At 44.9% G+C, this 20,726-nt stretch overlaps 1 non-coding gene across 1 annotated transcript; it reads left to right on the top strand.

Moving 5' to 3' along the window:
• Positions 1–8,424: 8,424 nt before the first annotated feature.
• Positions 8,425–8,565, top strand: LOC135902863 (U4 spliceosomal RNA). Its single transcript, XR_010564635.1, has one exon. It is a non-coding gene; the product is annotated as a U4 spliceosomal RNA (small nuclear RNA).
• The last annotated feature ends 12,161 nt before the right edge of the window (positions 8,566–20,726 follow it).

Consider the following 20,726-nt stretch of genomic DNA (forward strand, 5'->3'; position numbering starts at 1 on the left):
AAAGCGCAGGAGGGAGATGAGCACCGAAAGCTCTGCTTTAATATTCAACCAGCTATCGCATGGCTGCATCGCATCATGTTTCAAACCGGAACGTCTGTTTTATCGTTGTTGCTTGTTTTTTTTTTCCTGGTGCCCCTTTTCTAAATAAATGGTTACGTCAGTGTTCATCGGGTCTACTCTTCTCATGTACTGTTTAGGGTTGCGCTTCCTCGCAAGAATATCCACTAACTGTCCCAGTTTACTACCTTATTGCACATGAACCTGCACATGAACCGGCAGCATATGCACTATCACGCTCTGCGAATACCCCAAAATAGGGAGTAGGCGTTCGCATAAAGGCTCCCTGCGCCAGCATTATGAGTTGCTTGGCATCGACTAGGGCAATGTCTCTGCGGCGCGGCAGCATTTGCCTCGCGTGCTGCATCGTGCCAACGCGTCGGCATTCCGTATTGCTGGATCCAAGGGTGGTTTGCGTGGTATCTTCTACGCAGGCTGGGGGTTTCAGTTCAATGACAAACTACGAGCCCTAGCTGGTCAGCGCAGAGCCCCAAGAGGAAATTGAGGGCAATAAAATTCAGAAGCGTTGAACTTGCGTGGCACATTATGCCACTCACTTCTCACGGTCATACGTAATAAAGGACTTCAATATAAATTAAATTCGGCTGTTGTATGCCATGACGCACCTAGGGCTCTACATTCTGAGTCTCGATTACAGTAGCAAAACATTAGACACCTGTACGAATAAATGTTAGTAGTTTTATCGGCGGTATAACTTTCAGTGCTCATTGGCTTACCAAATAAATAAGAAGCATGGTGTCACACACGAATACGCAAGCATGAACAGATCTCAGTCAATGATGGCGAACCCTCGCTATCAGAACGCCGGTGCGATGCAGAGCGGCGCCACCGGCGAGGCAACGCGATGTATTGCCTCTAGCATAATCACGTCTCCAAAACTTGATAATGCGTGACCTGCAACCCTAGGCACGCGAGAGCACAGCGCACACAAGGCCACAAGCGACCTCGGCTCTTGTAACCTTTGTACCCGCCGCAGATTATGTCTAAGATATGGCGCCCGAAGCCGTGCTCAGCCGTTCCATGCACAGCAACGGCTTGGCTAGCGCGCTCCCCCTTTTGCGCACAGCATGGGGCGAACGGAAACAACACTTAGACCGAGCCAGCACCCTTCTCAAGTCACCCACTCACGCTTTCTCTCGCGCCTGTAGGGATCTGCGCCGCGGTGTGCGATGAGACCTTAATGCACCTGGACTTTATACGCAACGTCAGAACAATGGCGGTAAAAACGGTGGAAATTCCCTTAGAGCATCCCAATTATTGCTGTCGCAATAAAAGCTATTTTCATCAAGGCGTGACGCCCATAAGAACAGCGCGCGGGCCACGTACAGCAGGTGCGCGGACAGCCTCATGCAGCCGCTCTCAGGCTGGGCGATATACGCTACTGTTCCTGACACGTGTCTTCTTGCCCTAGCGTGAGTGACCTCCAATATTGGACACGGGTGAAGACGGCACGCTTCAAGCTACCATTATCATCGGTTCACTATCCCATGCCTGCTTAGTATCCGCAGTATACGGCGCGCGGGCCGCTTATTGTTACGGACTTGGACCACCTCGGACTTAATACGGAACGTAACAGTGACGGTGAAAGTTCACCTGCAGTGTTCATATTAGTGCTATCGCAATCGAGATGTTGTGCCACTCCACAAATCTTAAACCTACGATTTGGGCTAGCTCGTTCATGTCGTCGCCACCTTTGCGGCAAAGAGCGAAGACGTCTATGATGGATGAAACATATGGCTATGTAGATGTCTACACACGAGTCGCAAGGGCCTTTCTCACCGCAACTTTGCAACCAAAGGGGTCATCGAACAGTACGCACAGCTTTCCTTTCAAAATGACCAAGCTGGTTAACTCGTTCTCATGTGTTTGGAGCCACACGCGAGGGGTGATGCTCAGATAAACGATGACATTGGTGAGCATGATCACTGAGTCCCTTTTGTTATTAGCAATGGATTGGTTTGGTTTGGTTTGGTGCCTATGGATATAGCTCAACCTACTATGGGGTATCGACCAGTAATCGGGCGACAGTAGGTTAGCACTGGGGCGTTCAAAGAGTTTCATCCATTCGCCAACATCGTCTCCATCCAGACCAGAAAACACACCAGGGTCACGATGGCGGGCAGCCACGTGGTGGGCGCCAATAGCCCAGGGACTTCGTGGCCTTTCTCGCGGCTACTCACCTCTTCAGCATCTGCGTATGGTATCGCAACAACATAAACAGGGCAGCGCGAAAAAAGAAAATAGGTGAAGAAAGTACAAAAAGGACTGCGCCAGTTCTGTTTACTCGTCGCTTCTTCGTCGATGTGCTTTTTCGCGGTGCCTTGTCTTTAGCAAAAACACTGAAACACACCGAAACAGATGTTTTACAATACCAACATAAAACGCGTGCTAAAGTGATTTTGTTTTAAAGTTACTCTCATGCGTTAGGAACAGGAATGTCTTGAAGCATACCACTGGACAAACTTAGGCACAAACATACAGCGGTTTACGTACGTGTCCGCAGGTTCTTGAAGTGACTAAAGGGTAGTAGTAGTAGTCATATCTAGTAGTTTTCGTATTGCAATTTCATGAAATAATTTTTCCCATTCAGACTTAACAAAACATATCACAATAAAGGAGATCAGCAATTGGTGCCAAGATTAAGGCAGAAAGTTGGACTAGTTGGTATCGAGCATAATAAGACATGATTACTAGCCTAACAAGACAGGATGATGCCGGTTTCATTATTTCGTACCTCCCTTGTTGCAACAGTAATCTTGTCTTATTATGGTGACAAGAGCTGTTAAAACACATGGTCCTAAAAAGCTGGAATACAAACTTAAAACGTACAGCGCCGTATGCGAGGTATATGTAAACTGGTAGCGAAGCTTCCATAGGAGGCCACATCCCAAGAAAATAGCGGCTCGTTGCAACCATCGCCATCTAGGTATTGTTTGGACAAATAATAGCAAGCAAAAATAAAAAAATAATAAATGACGTCACAACCAGAAATGGCAGTGACATCAAGATATGTTGCTGGGCGCGAATGTTTGAATTTGTTTAGCGTCCGGCATCTCGACACCTACTCCGGCAGTTATTTTTCTTTCGAGGCTGAGGCGAGCTTGAGACTCAACTCAGGTGAAACGTAAGCGTGTCTTTTAATTATAGGAGTGACGTATGTCTTAATTCGAACACCATCAGGCTGTTACGGACGGCAATTTCTCCAGTAGCTTTCTTAGGAAAGTGAACGAATAGGATGGAAGTAAATGACACTGCCACAGAGGCTTTAAAAGAAACTTCACTTTTATTCGTCTAGACTAATGCAACCGATATAATTGACCGAACAAAACGTGTTTCAATGGATGAAAAGTACTATGGCCAGCAGACAGTCGTAATGTATAACAGCATATAGGAATTCTTTCACAAGATCATTCATAATTCCTTGCGACACCATGTATTCGTATGCAACAGTCATCAGACAAAGTATTGCCCCAAATAATAATTTAGACAACATTCGACTTACTAATTCTGCTGCCCATCGGACACTCAGGGCTGTGCAGCGGATTGCAAGCGAACATAGCGCAACGTTTCCGTGCGGAGCGTTCGGCATTTATCGTCAGGGCGAGAAAAGCGCTTCGGATGCCGCAGCGTGAACTTGCACGATAACTAAAAACCTGCGCTCACATCTTTCGCCAATGAATGCCATGTGCTAGGTGACACCAAATTTCAAGTGAAGCGCACGCCACACTTTGAACAAACACGCGAGGATAATAAAAAAAAATCGGATGAATCCATGGCGTTCAAGTCAGCAACGCAATACCGCACGAGCTTGTTTGCGCTGCCTTGCGAAGTCTTGCGCCAGATTCACTGGTTGTTAGGGGTCACCAAGAACCAGGCACGTACCCAGGATTTTTTTTCCGGGGGGGGGGGGGGGGGCCACCACCTCCATCATCATCATCATCATCATCATCATCATCACCACCACCACCAGCCTGTTTTATGTCCACTGCAGGACGAAGGCCTCTGCCTGCGATCTCCAATTACCCCTGTCCTGCGCCAACCGATTCCACCTAGCGCACGCGAATTTCCTAATTTCATCGCTCCACCTAGTGTTTTGTCGTCCTCGATTGCGTTTCCCTTCTCTTGGTACCCATTCTGCAACCCTTATGGTCCAACGGTTATCTAACCGTCGCTATACATGAACTACCCAGCTACATGTTTTCCTCTTGATATCAATTAGAATATCGTCTATACCCGTTCGCTCTCTGATCCAAACCACTCTCTTTCTCTCTTAACGTTATGCCTAGCAATCTTCGTTCGATCGCTCTTTGCGTGGTCCTTAACTTGTTCTGAAGTCTCTGCCCCATATGCACTGGCAAAATGCACTGGGAAATGCATTGGCTAATGCATTGGCACTGCACATATTGCACTGGCAAAATGCTCTGATTGCACACCTTACTTTTCAATAATAATGGTAAGCTTCGAGTCAGGAGCTGGCAATGTCTGCCGCATGCGATCCAACCTATTTTTATTCTTCTGTGAATTTCCTTCTCATGATCAGGGTTCCCTCTGATTAATTGACCTAGGTAAACGTACTCCTTAAAAGGCTCTAGTTGCCGACAGGCCATCCTGATCTCTTGTTCCTTTGCCCGGCTATTTATCATTATCTTCATCTTCTGCATCATAATATTCAACCCCACTCTTACACTCTCTCTGTTAAGGTCTCCAATCATTTGTTGTAACTCGTCTGCATTGTTGTTGAATAGAACAATGTCATCGGCAAACCAAATGTTGCTGAGATATTTGCCGTCGATCTTTACTCCTAAGCCTTCCCAGTTTAATAGCTTGAATTCGTCTAAGCACGTAGAAAATAGCTTTGGAGAAATTGTGTCTCCCTGTCTTACCTCTTTCTCTATAGGTATCTCCCTGCTTTTCTTGTGTAGAATTAAGGTAGCTGTAGATCGATATTCTAACGCGAAAGACGAGTCAGTAAGACGAGAAACCATTTACAGATTATATTTACAACCGTTGATGCGCTGACCGGTTAGATTCACAGCGCGAGCCCAGTTCGTTCTTCCTCCTCTTTTCTGGAATGATGGCACACACGCGCCTCGTTCAAACAAACAAATACCTCACGCATGTAGCAATATTTTCCAAGCTTTTTACGTAAGCGTTCTGTACTCCTTGATTACGTAGTGCCTCTACGATTGCTCGTATCTCTGCTGAATCAAATGCCTTTTCGTAATCTATATAAGCCAGATACAGAGGCTTATTGTACTCTGCAGATTTCGCGATAACCTGATTGATGACATGGATGTGATCCATTGTAAAGTATCTCTTCCTGAAGCCAGCCTGTTCCCTTGGTTGACAAAAATCCAGTGTCAACCTTATTCTATTGGAGATTATTTTGGTAAATATTTTATATAATACTGGGAGCAAGTTATTGGTTCCCTAATTGTTCAATTCTTTACCGTCTCCTTTTTTTGTGAATTAGTATAATGTGTGCATTCTTCCAGTTTTCTGGGACCCTTGCAGTCGATAGACACTTCGTATAAAGAGCCGCCAGTTTTCCAAGAATTATGTCTCCTCCATCTTTGATTAAATCGACTGTTATCCCACCTTATCCTCCCGCTCTTCATCGTTTGATGTCTTGCAGGGCCCTTCTGAACTCATCGCTAGTTATAGGAGAGTTCCTGTATTCTTTTCATTACTGTTTCTATGTGAACTATCGTGACTCCTCTGGGTACTGTATACAGCTCAGCTTAGAATATTTCCGCTGCTTTTACTGTATCTACGAGATTGCTGATGATATTATCCTTCTTATCTTTTAGTGCATACATCATGGTTTGTCCTATGCCAGGTTTCGTTTTTACTGATTTCAGGCTGCGTTCATTTTTTACGGCTTCTTCAGTCTTTCTCATGTTATAGTTTCGAATATCAGTTATTTTCGCCTTGTTGATCAGTTTTGACAGTTCCGCGAATTGCGTAACGCTGTGCGGCCGCCAGTCCCATACTACCGCGGTGAGCGCAGGAGTCTGCGATTCTAGACGTACTGCGCTCACCGCGAAAGGTTAGAAAAACACCCACATAAGCACAGCAGAGAAGTGGCTACGTGAGGCAGTTCGACCGATAACTGTAGAAGCGTCATTCAAAACAATTGTTCTCCACTTCCGGCGGCATTTTTTTTCTACTTCCTTTTTAAATAAAAAGATGTTGATCCATAAATATGCTCATAAACATCGGTTAACTTTTTTATTATTCGCTTTTGCTTGCAGTTTGGTTGTTGCCTTGGCTCTCTCCCTTAGTAGATCGCTTAATTTCTCAACTCCTTGCGATTTTTGTTTCCAGTTGCCAATTTTGCAGGAAAAGTGCTATGCAGTTAGGGAAAAACAGACGAGGTAATGGGCGACAGTCATCTTGCTTATGGGTTTAAGGGTTATTGCAGGGTTCCATGATGGACACTCTTTCACATTATTTTATTTGCCACGTTATCTAACCTATATCACGTCTGTATGGTTCCGGACATCTGCCAGCGTCGGGGCGAGCCTTAACTCAAGGAAACAATGAAGCTAAGGGATAAGTTAACCGCAATTGGCGTTTTCTCCGGGCGCAACTCGTTCCATGAGAGTACATACCAGCTGAGTAACAGCCGCATCCCTCTCCTAGTCCCAGGATCAGCCTAAACAAAGAAGGTTGAACTAACAAAAGCAACAGCTATGCGCGTGGCGGTTGAGTAGATGGTGACAACTGAACGCATCTCGCGTTAATCACGCGGGTGGGGAATCTACAAGAAAACTGTCCTTCACATTACAAGAGATGGCGATAACTACCGCCATCTAAAAGGAGTGATAAAGGCAGCATAATGCTCACCGATGATAAGCTGCCAAGTCTCAACATTGATCTGGCGGCGCTTTAGGGATGTGTGAGGAGTGGTGGCGTGGGTGGAGAGCGGGGGGGGGATGTATGCCACTTAATGTGGGGGGGGGCGGGCCCCCCCCAGGCCCCCCCCCCCCTGGGTGCGTGCCTGCCAAGAACGAACTACTAAATTGTGAAATAGAAAAAAAGTTACATTTGTTGTTTTAGTAAAACAACAATACTTGAAATAGCATATTTATTCGTATGACACTATGGTGATTAAAAATTTTTGAAAAATGTTTCACCATAGGCTCTCTAGTTTCAATGTTTGTCCTCCGTCACGTAGTCGCGCTTCAATCATGCACCACTAACTCATATCTTTGGCGATAAGTTTTGGCACGCCTTTCGTTCCAAGCTTCGCGACCTATTTAGATGCACCTTGCCGTATGTATGTTGCCGCCTCACTCTATGGCATTGCCATTGTGAGTTATTCAACCTTAACGCACTCGTACGCAAGCTTCTCAAGAGCACAGACTAGTCATGTTGTATCTGTGAATAATAAATACCCAAAATCAATTTATATGGCCTTACTATAGGTAAGGCCAGCGCTAACCTAGCTTCTTTGCTGGTTATTCACGCAGCATAATTTGAAGCCATTTGCCGCCTGAACCTCCTTGTTTGCAGCGAATCACGTAGATAGGTTATCTTCTAAAGCGTTAACTTTCTCACCAAGCTGCAGTTTTCTACTGTCTGTTTTAGTTGGCCTATCGTAACGATAGTGCGGTGCAACCCCTCAGTAAAAACGGCGCGGTAAGGGGAGCGTTTTCCCACTCTTCCTCTTGTAACAGCTTAAATTAAAGGATCGGGTTTCACGGCCAAAACCACGACATGATTATGAGGCACACCGCAGAAGGGGTCTCCGGAAATTTGGACCACCAGGGTTTCTTTAACGTGCACCTAAATCTAATTACACGGGTGTTTGCGCATTTCGCCCCTATCGAAATGCGGCCCCCTTGGCCGGGATTCAATCCCGCGACCTCGGGCTCAGCAGCCGAACACCACAGCCACTAAGCAACCACGGCGCCTCCCTTGTGGCAGCTAGCTTACGAGTAAGGAAAGGTCGTAACTGGAGCGCCACCCATAACACATAGTTCCACATAACGCCACTAGCAAACGCCTCGCGATGCATGCTACACGCCCACTTAGATCGCGACGGGACTTACTTGATAAATTTTTCATGAAAGTGGAGCTGACCAATGGTGGCGTAGCCATAACTGTACGGCGTTTCATTGTTTTTTGTAAGGAATATAACAAGTTTATATTATTCTCATTGCAAGTACAAAATATTCTGGATAAAAGAAGTAGTTAAATTACGTATACTAACTAGACGGACACTGCACTTCTACGGTTGGACTAAATTTTGCTGAGAAAAAGGCAAATATTTTATAATAGCCCCTCGCCCGTGTAAGACCGTGTGTCGCAATGGGGTCGTATCGAACCTATCTGCTGGTCAGCTTTGCGCAGAGGCGGTGTCGTACCCAATGAAGTGCTGCTGAGGGGCGACTATTGCTAGTTGAAAACTTTTCCCAATACCCCGCCGGGACGACGTGAAACACCGTCGGCCACGGCAATTTTTGGCTGGCCCTACGGGGCTTTCTTGAAGAATTCAAAAATCAGAACACTTCTCAAGAACTTGTGCTGTCGCATGGCTCGTTCGCGCTAACGCACGAACGCGCTCGTGCCCGTGCTTAGTCGTCGTCGTTGTTTTCTTGCACAGCTGGCATTCTGGCGTAGAATTTCACTTCTGCCGTTGTGATGGTGAGGCCGCGTTTACAGGAGTATGAGCCGACCTTAAGGGCGTATCAGCCATTCATCGTCTTTCGTGACGGACAGATTTAATTTTGAATGAATTTATTTCGAAGAATTGCAAGCATCAATGCTGGGCAGATGATGCTAATCGTGACAACGGTTGACTGCAGGCATGCCGTCACTGACGTCCTCTCCGTCGCAGCCGAATGTGTGTGCAATGTCATTAAGAAACACAAAGACGTCAATCGTCAAAACCATTGCAGCACCCGCATCTCCAGTAGTGGGCTTTGCGCCCAATATAGGGAGCTTTGAATTAGTGGTTCCGTACATTCCATCTCAGCTGCAACTATGGGAAGACCTCGAGTGGGGCGTGCTCCTGAGGAAGAAGCCGCCTACCACGAGCGTCAGTCAGAGTTGGCTCGTGAACGGGCTCGTCGTCGTAGCGCCAACCCCGAGCTGTGCATCAGAGGCGCCGAGTTTAAACGGAAGCGCCGGGAGGCCGATCCTAAGTGCGCACACGAGACGCGGAAGCGCATCGGCAGCACCGGGACGTCGAAGCTGGGCTGCGCGCCCGAGAAGCCGAAGCTCAACGGCAGCGCTAAGCGGCTTCGTTGTTTGACCATCTTCACGAACTGGAAGGGGCGGTGATTTTATGTACCTATATAACAACTTTATTCTAAAATAAATGCGTAAACAGTTTCTAAATAAAAGAAGTAGTTACAGAAGAACAGGCATTATTATTATTATTATTATTATTATTATTATTATTATTATTATTATTATTATTATTATTCCATATTATGGCTCTTACCAAGACCGAGGGATTGGGCAAGAATTGTGTGCTGAAATGTTTGCTTAACTTTTTGAAGTATCCCATGTCCGATTAAAACAAGAAAAACACATACAAAAAACTATCGAATAACAAAAGAACATTAAAAAATTTATTCGTTTAGTTGAATTTATGTAATTGCAAACGGCATCAAACACGTCCCTTGTGGCAGAAACCTATAACTGCGGCATCGAAAGAGTACTATTTCTGATGATAAGATTAACCCTAATTAGGCAAGCGGAATTTTTAGAAATCTTTTTCTTGACAATTTGTATCGGAGAGTCATGTAGGGATTCTGTTTCTTGGCAGAATGGACACAGAGGGATAACGTCAGACCAGTCCTGTGTAAATATAGGCTTAATGGAGGGACGTGGCAGCGTAATAAGGTGATCACTACTTCTGATTGTCTTGATGGACGCCGCTGAATTTCCCACGGAAATTTTAGGTGCTGAAATTCTGTCCATGTTATTATTGATTCAATCACATCTCTATCGACAGACATGTACTACCAGATTTCGTTTTCTTGGGAGGGCGGAAGGGTGGGTGAGTGGGGCAGGTAGAACCCTCCTGTGGTGTGAACAAACTCCTTTCCCGGAACACACATCCACATTGATACATATGTGCACAAATGTAGTAGAATAGTTCATACACCAAAGAAGAACCAGCTCATTAAAAGGCGAATTCGTCCACATGCATCTTATGCCCTGGTAATTTGCGGTGGCATAATGCACTGTACGACTCCATGTTGGATGAACTTAATCCAGTACAGTCATTAACAAATGCTTTTCGCTTTTTTCTTGCATGCGTGAAGTGTCTTGATATGCTATGGCGTATACGGTGTCCACCCATTCAGAAAGGCATGCAAACAGATTAAGAATATTCCCGTATGAATAAAATAATTATATTCTCACGTAATAGTGATGGTGAGAGCTCAATTAAAAATTAAATTATGGGGTTTTACGTGACAAAACCACTTTCTGATTATGAGGCACGCCATAGTGGACGACTCCGGAAATTTTCACCACCTGGGGTTCTTTAACGTGCACCTAAATATATGTACACGGGTATTTTCGCATTTCGCCCCTATCGAGATGCGGCCGCCGTGGCCGGGATTGAATCCCGCGACCTCGTGCTCAGCAGCCCAACACCATAGCCACTGAGCAACCACGGCGGGTGGTGAAGAGCTCAACAGCAAAACTTTTTAGGAATTAGGGAACTAAGCTTTCATTGAGCGAACCAGTCCCCACAGAAAGAGGTTCCACACAAAGCACAACGACAGTGGCGAACACAGCCCGGATCGTCGAAATCTTACCAGTGGGTCAAGCGCATCAGCTTTCTTACATCGCTCGACGAAGGTTCCTGTGCAATCACTGGTGCCATCGTAGCTTGTGGTGCCACTGATGAATGTGGTCATTAGGGGTGAACATTCGAATATTCATTTAGAAATTAGAGATTTACGCAGAACATTTAACCTTGGCTCCCCCTACAAAACTAATGCATTAACATGGCTACCAAGGTTGCTCCAGCACCCCTTTAGTGGTGATAGAAATGGTTCTGGGGGTACTTTCTGCCTTTTCCTTGCTAGCTGGCCCTTTGATTTATTTACAGAGAAGCACTGTCAGAGGTTCCCGGATCGTCCCGTAAAGCAACCTTTGACACCATGGAGGGCATCACTGATGCGTGGTAAGTGAATGGGACATTACCTTTCGCATAATTCTATTGCACGAACTTCGAGGCACTTATGGCGAAAGCATTCTTTCATGGGTGAGCAGTACTCGTAGCAACCCGCCGTGGTTGCTCAGTGGCTATGGTGTTGGGCTGCTGAGCACAAGGTCGCGGGATCGAATCCCGGCCACGGCGGCTGCATTTCGATGGGGGCGAAATGCAAAGTCACCCGTGTACTTAGATTTAGGTGCACGTTGAAGAACCCCAGATGATCTAAATTTCCGCAGTCATCCACTACGGCGTGCCTCATAATCAGAAAGTGGTTTCGGCACGTAAAACCACATAATTTAAATAATTTTAATTTAAGTACTTTCAGCAGTGCAATATGATTTTACCTCATTTTACCATCAGACTCGTATTTGTTTACTAAAGGCTATTTGCATGATTTTGGTGTGTCAACTGGTTGAAGGACTTGCTCGAATTCGGCTACCCATTTTTACTGTTTTCTACGATGACGGAATGCTACAAGGCTCCTCCAACCGATTGACCAGGCCAGCCGGATAGCAACAGCAAATGGGATTCTGGACAGAGGGATCGAAGCTCTGAGGCTTCATTACAAAATAACCAATAAAAGTTTCTGCTACTACTACTACTGCGACTTGGCCTGCCTACTAAAATACTCCCAACATCCTAAAGCGGTTCAACCATTTTGGAATGAAAATGTTAGCCGGCATAGAAAAATTGGCCAGGAGGTACATCACTTCATTCACTTTATCATTCAATTTCGTGCATGCTGTTATCGTTTACCCGACTTTCATCTTGATTTTATGGCCAAACTATTATGGAGCTTCAAGATAGCTCGCCTTGCTAAAATATAGGTACATCAGTGCATTGTAGTCAAGGAACGACAGCAGAAATGATGCACACTGGGCACCGCGTGTGTCTAATTTTTGCTTTCGTCTCTGCATGTGCCGTTATTTACCTATATTCATACCAAGATATTGTGTTATTTTTGTTGATCACATACAGAATATGAGCCTCACATGTAATTGCTTTGGGGATTGTATTATTGACTTGCAAGTCAACATAGGTAACCGGTAATGCATGCTTCTAAATTTATTGCTTGTGATTGCCATGCTTAGCTCTGCTGCTAATTACTGACACATATACGGGTTTTAGCACATGTACTACTGTGAATTTTTAACATTTCCATGATGCTTAATCTTTTTCAAAGGACTGAAAAGACTGAATCTTCGTACTCTGTGCCTTAAAAGTTCAGTGCAGAGAATGCTACTTCAAGAACTTTGTACAGCACCTTGTCAAAATACACTTTGTTTAAAATTATTTCCGTTTTCACGGTCCTTTGGATAGCTATAGAACACTTCACAGAACATTACTGGCATGTGGTGTCAATGCCCTCAACTCCGGTGGTCTGCCACCCATAAGTGAACAGGCCTGACTATGGATCTGTTCTAGCGTTCATTTATTGTTTTCTGACCACATTTATGGTTCTGGAAAGATGAATAAGCTAGGAAAACACCTTCGGATTTATGATGATGATGTGACATTTCAAAGCTTGTTGTTTTGTCTCTAACAAGAATAACAGGCGTGACAACTTGACGCGACAGGTCAGACCCTCAAAAACTACTGGTATTAGCAATGGAATAATGAGCCTGACCACGTGACATAATTGGGGAAACCATTTGGAATTTACTTGTGCTACCATCAATTGGCTAAGTTGGCTACGCACATTGAATACAACTGAGAAGTCCAGTTGGAACTGCAGGATGTTCTTATGGGTGAACTTGGTTCCCCGACTAGTCTAATTCGTCAAGCCATATGACTTTCGATTTTGTTACTGATTGGTTATCTTGGGCAGGCCCATCATAAACAGCTGGGGAAACCAAATGAACCCAGTATATTTTTCCAATGGGCGGCCCAAAACAGTTGAAAATTTTCCATTCATTCCCCTTAGCTTCAATTGAAAATTTCCAACTTGTTTGGACAACTTCTTTTTTTGACGGGGTGACGCTCGTCATGGTTCATCTTTTTTTTATTTCTTTACACATAGAGCAGGTTGTCTCGGTCCTACAACTGCCGTCTAACTGATTGCATGTTCCGGAAATATGCTTTCACATTAGCAGAAGGAATCTGTAAGTACTGTACAGTAGGTGCAGTTCATGTATATATTTAAAATTGATGCTGTTTCTTTTTAAGGTTCGCAAACTTAAACGGGCTGCATAGTTTTAATGGCCGGTGGGTGTGCCTGCCTCGAAAACGGGAACCATGTATTGTAAGATCATCATATGGTGATTATTTAATGCGACCAGCAGTCATGCCACGTAACCTTATCGGGTGAGCCATGAGCATCGTAACTCAAAGAAAAGTATTAAACAATGGATGTATGCTCTAAGTGATACAATTTATATTTAGGCTAATTTTATACGATTTTTTTCTGAATTCAGGAGTCATGCCCTGGTTCAGTGCCAGCTTCAACTTCTTCAAACGGAAACGTAGCACAGAAACGTAGGGACTGAAACATCTCAGCATGCTTAATAAGCAGCAAGAACTGTCATCCCAGTTAGTGAATATGACATTGGACTGCATGTTGATTGCAGAGACATCAAAGATCGAGCATTCTTCGAGTTCTGCACGCCACCTTCCGGCTACAACTTTGAGGTATAGGTATCTAAAAACGACAAGAGACGCAGGTTCTTGTCCCATTGGCTTCATTTATATAATTGGCTTGCTTTTTCGGATGGTAAAAATGAAGTATTTTGTAAAACTTGGGTGCTTTTTCGCGCTAAAATGGAATCTGGTAAAGGTGCTCCCCAAACATGCAAAAGCTTCGTGACTACTCCATTTAGAAAATCTAAACACACCGTTGAGACTTTTGAAAGACATTCACGGATAGATTACAACAAGAGGGCTAGTATTGAAGCACAAAGTTTGCGTGATGTGACGGCAGGTGAAGTGGATAGCGTCCACATGCTGATCAACCAGCATGCGAAGGACTTGTTTGAGGACACCAAGGCCAAACTGCGCGCAATAGTCGAGACTATCGGGCTGTGCGTAAGACAAGGCCTCGCTCTCAGGGGCGAAAGAGATGTTGGGAAACTTGCTCTTGAAGTGCCAGTAAACAATGTCGGTAACTTTAGGGCATGCTTACGCTACAGAGCAAATGGAAGGGCCACCCTGTTGGGTGATCAGACTTAAACAGCTGGAAACAACGCTCTGTACTTAAGTCCACGTATACACAATGACATAACTTCGATTATCAGGAAGCTAATCCAAGCCGAAATAGAGAAGCTAACAAAACAGAGCTTTTTTGCCATGCTAGCAGACGAAACATTGGACAAATAGCAAACAGCACAATTTTCATTGCGCTTGCGATATGTTCTCCCGAGCACTTTGTGCATTCGAAAGTATCTCTTGTTCTTTGAAGCTGCAGAAGATGTCAGTGCTTATAGCTTAGCTCAGATGCTGAAACGTGAGCTTGTTAAACTAAGTCTGCTCTGCTGGAACACGTGAGAGGTCAAGGTTACGACGGCGCGGTAGTGATTAGTGCAGCATCCCGTGGCTTCCAGGCGTTCATTCGCGAAGACTCTCCAACTGCGTTAAATAGGCACTTCTCATTGCACATCCTTAATCTCTGCCTGAGTGACGCCTCGAATGTTAAAGACATTAAACGCACCTTCGGCGCGGTTGATGATGTTTGCGCTTTCTTCAGGGGATAGCCTTAAAGAACTGCGGTCTTGAAAAGACACCTTGAAAGTGCCTCGAAATGGTTTTGCCGCTTACTACGGTATTATAGAACCGGTATTGTGACTGCAACGCCTCGAGGCGGTCTCATTTTTTAGGTACACATTGCCACGAATAACTGCAATACTAGAAGACCTCATGTAAGCCCTCTGCAATGCAACAAACACTTCCACCGCGTCTGCCATCCACCATCGAGTATGCTCCTTCAACTTCCTCATATGTCTTACTGTTTGTGACAGTAGTTCTTGAGCTTAACACATCGTTTGTCTGGCTCCTTACAGATCAGGTGTGTTGATATGGACGTCGCTTTAGATTACGTAGGCCTCGTGTTGAATAAGCTAGAAGGAATAGCTGGTAATCCTGAGGCGGAGTTTCACAAAATATTTTCCGCATGCCAAAGACAGTCGATGAATGATGCCAAATGCCACGAGTAGTTAGCACACAGAAACATCGTGCTAACTAATCTTCAACCTCAACAGAAGAATACTACATGCCAGCGACGTTTATTCTCTACATGAACGATCTTAGAGATTCCCTCGAGCGCCGATTTGCCAGCCAAACGGCAACTTTGGGTGGCTTGTAGTTTATTCTACCAGAACACGCCTCTAAATCAAACTGAGTCTTTGCATCCGGCATTGCAATTTTTCATACTCGACATGCAAACAACCCACAACCCTGCACCAAAGGGAGAGTGAGAAATGTGGAAAGAGAAATGGGAAGCAGCAGGTGTAGAGGAGCCGCCACGCTATTCCTCTGACGCACGACTGAAACTCGACGAGAGCCTATTTACGAACGTTCGCACAGTGTTCAAGGTTTCGGCAATGCTGCTAGTGACAACCGCCATTGCAGAACGCAGTTTCCCGTCATTAAAGAAGGTCAAGACTCATCTACCAAAGCGAACCACTCAGGAGCGCCTTAACGGGTTAGCCGTCATGTAAATTCATCGCGCCCCACTTAGCATCGATGAAATTATTTCGAGGTTTATGAAGAAGCCACAGCGAATTGTCACAGCCTGAAAGGAACTTTATTTTTCTAACTCACATCGAAGTAGAGCCGGCAGAGAAAAAAGGCATGCCTGTCATATAGGGCTTTTCGTCTGATATATAAAAGGCCACTAACATAAAGATGTATTGCTGATACTAATGCTCATTTGTAAAAGCGTATAGATTTTTCAATATTACTAAAGTGTCCCTTTTTTGACGGGAATGCTTAGTGTTGTGTGTGCAATGCGTATTATTTTGTTGTCGTTTCAAGTGTATGTACGAGTGTGCTGCTCTCTCGGTGCATAATTTTCGTGCCGGCTCCGCCTGTGTAACTATCGTATGTATGGTAGGGTGGTGCATACTGTTTCGCACAATAATATATAATATATATATGAGTGCTGCGTTTTGTTTTTCTTCTTTGCAATTTCCAGTTTATTCCTAATTGGACTTCGCGCTCGCTTCTTTAAAATTTTGTTGCGATCTTGTGTGAAATAGGGTAACAAGATCTGTTATTTCTTTTTCGTAGTCCAAGCTTTGTAATGAGCTCGGTGTTTCTTTTTCCTGTTAATTTGCGACTGTGTATAAGCGACCATGTGGCAATAAACAAGTTCCGACTACGAACTTGTTCTGTGGCAGTTCCTTCTTGTCCGTTGGAGTATAAAAATTTCGTGGAATTTTGCACAGGCTACATAACATACCCTCATCTGTGCACCCCGCTGCCTTTTTCACAACTTTTGGATGGCGTTAGTTACTGCATCGCCTGGGGTATGAAAGTAAGTTTTCTCATTGATTCGGTGCCCGCGCGAGTAACTGCAGGTGCGTTTCACTGTCACGATCTATTGCAACGGTTACGCGCATCGCTGTTGCTTCGTTAGTTGAACCTTCTTTGTTTGCACTGATCGAGGAGCCAGGAAAGGGATTCAGGTCGTAAAATGCTGGTCTGTATGTTCGTGGAACAAGTTGCGGCCAGTGAAAACGCCAGTTACGTTTACCATTTCCTTTTGCTTCATTTTTTCTTCGAGTGACGGCTCCCCGCGACGCTGACAGATCCTCGGAACCATCTACCCGCGACATGGATTGGTCAAGGTGTAAAATAAAATCACGCGAAACAGCGTCTACCATGAAACCCTGCAATAACCGCTAAACCCCCATGCAATATAAGTATTACCCGTTACACAGTTTTTCCCCCAATAGCGCAGCACTTCTCTTGCAATAATGGCGATGGGAAACAAAAGTCGCCAGCAGTTTTTTTTTCCTTCTTTGACGCGCAGCGGCAGCAGTCACGCAGAACATGTTGCTGGTCTTCAGGGACGTTCCATTCAAAGCACATTTCCCACAATTTCTTAATTGTCTGCGTAAATGAGGATCTGCGCCCCACGCTGAAATTACTTCTTGGTCACTTTTGACTAAACACGTTGACTCACAATGAAACGCACTTTGCAAACGCTACGCCACCAGAGTGCAGAACAACGGTGACGAGCGAAAGAACAGAACGTGTGAAGGGGGGCGTATGGTAACAGGCGAACTTCACGAGCGCGCCTTCTTGCGTAGTACAAGAGTTTCATTGCATATAATGTGATAGTGTCGGGACCACCCTCTTCCCTTTTTCGGGCGCAGAAATATACGTATTGATTGCTAATAATGAAGTCACAAAGTGTTGACATTCCTTTTCTCGCCACATGTGCATAAAATTGATAACGTTGTTTTTTTTTTTATGAAACCAAGTTGTAGTTTGCTTTATATAAAAAATACGGTTGTGCTTTAAAAATTTTTTCTTCCCTCCTCGTCTTGTCGTGGTTCAATTGCTTGTACCATAACCGCCCTTTCTGATGCTAGTGACAGTTGCTTATGAAGCGCTTTTCGCCCGAAGCTATGCTACCCATCTTAGATTGACCTTGCAGGGTTACGGAAGCGCTGTTCTTTTTATACGGCCGGTGAAATGTGCACTACAATCACAATGGCTGAAAAGAACCGCGCTTCTTAGCGCAATATATTGCAATCATCGCTACTTCGACAGAACAGTGCCAAAAATTGAGCCAATCGGCCGGCAGATGAGCACACGAAGCGGTGCGCGTGCGCAAAGCCATGTCTCGGCAGAAGACGACAAGTCCGGCGTGTATTTTTTACCATATTAGGATACTGTCATTTTCGAATCGCATTGACAATCCTGTCACCGGTAAGGTGGTTCAATTTGCTTAAAAATATATCAATAATTTCAAATGACCAATAGACGAGATACCGAAACCGAAACAGGTAGCTGCATCGTGTCACCTAACGATGAGTCAATGACGTCAGATCCTGCACTACCATACTGTAAATACGCAGAACGCGTGACGCAGTACACGTGGCGCCAACGCCAAAGAAGTTAACTTGGTTATGTCTCCTGACGACACAGGGAGCTTTTAGAGTTTCGAACTGGACAGCGGTGATTTAGGTGACAATTAAGAGAAAGTGACTGTGTAGTCTTTCACGTCGCAAACACAAGGTGGCCAGTAGAAAGTCATCAGTCGAGAATGCAACCAATCTTTATTATTCATCTTCAGGAAAACTAAAAGATATGCAGCCATATAGTTTGGCACGCATAATCGCAGTGTAAAAGAGAACATATATTCAAAATGTTATTCAGGTCAGTGAACATCGAAAAATCAGTGTAGTTGTCCTTAAAGGGATCAAGTTTAATTTGGCACGCACTTGCAGATCCCATATATCCCACTTGTAACTTATGAAACTGTTCCTCAAGGACTGCTTGCACATTTTACGCAACAGGTGGCGAAGGCTGCCTCCTCGCGGAACGCGTGGCGAGCTTGCTTTCCGTCCGACTGCTGCACCGATACGTGCAGGGTATAGATCAGCATCAAGGTATGAGTAAACTGGTAGCTAAGCTTTCACAGGAGCCCACATGTCAAGAAAATGGAGGCGTGTGGCAACCGTCGCCATCTGTGGGTCGCGGGAACAACTTCTGTAAAAAAATGTAAAAATTACGACGTCGCACACCTAAATAGAACTGACGTCGAGATCTTATGCTGCTTGGCTCCAATGCTTGAATTTCTTTAGCGTCCAGAATTTCGACCACTGCGCCAGCACTTAATTTTCCTTTGAGGCTGCGGCGAGCTTGCTACTCGCTGCAGCGCCAGCCTGTCATTAAACCATAGAAGTGGCGTATGTATGTCTTAATATGAACATAACTACGCTGTTATTGACAGCATTGGCTCCAGTCAGTAAGTAAGGTAAGCGGATAGGATGTAAATAAATGACAGTGCCACAAAGATTTCAAAAGCAACTCCATTTGAAATAAATTAAGTTAAGGGGCTTTACGAGGCAAAACCACCATCTGATTATGAGGCACGCCGTAGTGAGGGACTCCAGGAATTGTGACCACCTGGGGTTGTTTAACGTGCACGTACGTCTAAGTACACCGGTGTTTTCGCACAGACGACAAAGCCATGGTCAGCGTACAGTGGCGGCAAGCATGCGATCAGAACAGGCTGAGCGTTATCCCAAGTGTGATTTTGCTTTTTTTTGTTCGCCAGCACCCTTTGACTCCGGCAAATTACGGCTGCTCCCTAGAATCGCCGGAAATTCTAGTCTATACTACGGCTATATCAGCGGGTATACTCAAGGAGTTTAAAGAAAAGCTGCTGGAGTGGAAGCTCCCGTAGCCTCTTGCAAGAAAATGTAAAGCCAATACTTGCCCCTCTTCACCAGAAATAGTGCCTTCTCGGGTGATTTCCGCTTACATGCTAAGTGCCTTGGCTCTTAAATAGTATTGCTAGGCTAATTAGAAAAGGAAAGCCAGTTGTTCCTATCGAAAATAATGACTTCGAAATATTGATGACGTTCTTTCCAAAACAATATGCCAGGATATCCAGATTTCAGGCTAAAGCCCTTTAATAGAGAGATACACGTAGATAAGTATCTGTCTAGTAAAATAAGCAATGGTAAGCCGAAGAGTTTAGTTAACTCGTAGAAAGTGTGTGAAACGCGCTTCTTCTCCATTTTTTATCGCTTATTTATAGTTTTATCGCGCCCGTCCTGTGCGTCTTCACCTTCGGGGCATCGTTGCCACTTCAGCAGTTTGTCTTTAACCTCCTTGAGTATACCGAGCAGGCAAATGGGAATTGCGTCGCGAGCTCCAGTATATTTCCTGGTGGCTGTTAGGTCATGCTTCTGAAAAAAAAAATGTCCAGCCTGTTGCCATGTCAATCGTACTCTGGATGTCGAGGGTGAGACGCCATCCATCCCTGCTGTCGTCTACGTTATGCGCTTGACGAGCGCATGATTTTCATGGCAGAGGCAAGAAGAAATGAGCACAAGTCGTGTTTGCTGTTGCACTCCGTCTTGTACTAACAGCTGGCATTTTTTGCTCCTTTGTTCTTGTAATGACAATTCCTTTTTGTGTGTCTGGTTGTTCGCGTACTAATTCTCTGCCGGTAGCGCAACCCTGATTCCTAAACATTTACCCTTTTACATTGAAGATACGATATCCAGTACGCCATAGCGTTCGCCTATTGCGTTTTGGCAGGATATTCACGGGCAGCAAAAAATTTGCTTTCATTCGTTTACCTTTCGCTTAGTCTTAAAGCTGTTTCACTAAGGTCAGCGGCCATTGGCCACATACCGACTGCACAGAAAGCGTGCTTACCTTATATTCTCATGAAAGTGGGAAAAAGTGGCTCTGCTCTCCCTTCTCGTGTTGGGCAAATATAGAGCCGCGCAGGGTGCATTGCGGCCTTTTTTGTTTTCCATAGCTTGCTAGTGCACTGGCT

This window comes from Dermacentor albipictus, chromosome 1 (assembly GCF_038994185.2).
Source record: "Dermacentor albipictus isolate Rhodes 1998 colony chromosome 1, USDA_Dalb.pri_finalv2, whole genome shotgun sequence".
Classification (NCBI taxonomy): domain Eukaryota; kingdom Metazoa; phylum Arthropoda; class Arachnida; order Ixodida; family Ixodidae; genus Dermacentor; species Dermacentor albipictus.